Genomic DNA, 1,522 nt, shown 5'->3' on the forward strand with positions numbered 1-1,522 from the left:
CCTTTGTGAGTTTCTAAATATAATCTTTTCATCTTTAATTTMCCAAAAGTCTGTTTTTTAAGGGTAGACAAAGTCATTTGTTCGCTTGTCCCATTTAGAAAATGAAAGAACAACCTAAATGAGCTTCGCGAAAAAACTAAAGTAAAACATGAAGATGTTTTTATAGTGACAAATGGGCCGAAACAAAAAGGATTTWAAAAAAAAACTCATAAAAGTTGATTGCTGCAGTAAAATAGCTGCATGCTCCCAATTCTTTCAAAGATTTTACAGCTTTAAAGGAATATTTTGCTCAAGGACAACTGTCCACGAACAACACAGCACACTGAAGGTATATTTATTTAAAATAGTTGCACTGATTCTGTTTAAAAAGCAACACTTTCACACAGAAACATAAGTTTTCATGAACTGAGTTACAGTGTTTATTGTAAAGTGATTAAACCTCAGCTCTCTATTGTGTGCCCTGTCTTAAATCAAAGCATCTGGTAGGTTAAAGACATTTGCATGCTATTTGAAATTCATGCAGATCTTTTTTCTTTTATTCTTTTTTTTTAAATTTCATGTATATTTGATTATCCCAGGGACACTTTCTAGGTCACCAGCAGCATGATGGATGTTTCTGGCAGTGAACAGAACTGAACTTGTGACTGTTGTCCTCCAAGGTTTTAAAGACTTCAATAGAAAACGAACGTAAACTCAACATTTCTGCTCAGCAGGAGCATCAGACAACAACATTTCCAGAGTTCAGAGCAGATTTTTGTGGCTTATGAATAATTTTGAATTCACTTTCATTGGGTAAAAAGGTGACCTTTATGATGCAAGTCTCCACACACAAACACACACACACTCAGTCAGCAAGAGTATTCTGGGATAGACGCCAACATCCTGGAGTCCTGGAGTGAGCTAGTGCACGGATAAGACATGTACATACTATACATGTGAGAATTACATTTCAAARCTGTTGATAAAATAAATTAAATTKTGAAACACAGTGCATGCATGTATAGTTATTTGGGCCAGTTAAACCAAACAACTGGGCCAGTTGTGGCATGTCATTTTAAAAAGCTTGCCATCATTGCCAGACCTGGGCCACTTGCCATGCCAGCAGCTTGACACCAGATCTGGCCCACGCCTGGAATATATGAATATATTTTTAAGTGGATAAAAATAAAGTACTTTTGGTTTATCTGTCCAAGGTTTTTTTTGTATTTCTTTTGAAAAGCATTTCTGAAGCACCACTTGTCCTGTAAATGTGTTAGCCACGTGGACAGCTGTAATATTTCAGAAAATGTCCTTCCCAGTATGAGKGTTTTTTTTTTGCGTAACTGAGTGTTTTTTGCTTCACAGCTCTGTAGTTTAATAAAAGAGAAATCCAAGAGTCGTTTCCATCCCTAGCTTCAACTGAACCAACCTTTATTCAAACTGTTATTTCTCTGGCATCGAAAACAAAGACATTCCCACAGACAAATACCAGCAATGATCTCTGTCTTGCTTTATATGTATATACTGTATATATATATATATA

Source organism: Austrofundulus limnaeus, unplaced genomic scaffold, assembly GCF_001266775.1.
Source record: "Austrofundulus limnaeus strain Quisiro unplaced genomic scaffold, Austrofundulus_limnaeus-1.0 Scaffold2, whole genome shotgun sequence".
Classification (NCBI taxonomy): Eukaryota; Metazoa; Chordata; class Actinopteri; order Cyprinodontiformes; family Rivulidae; genus Austrofundulus; species Austrofundulus limnaeus.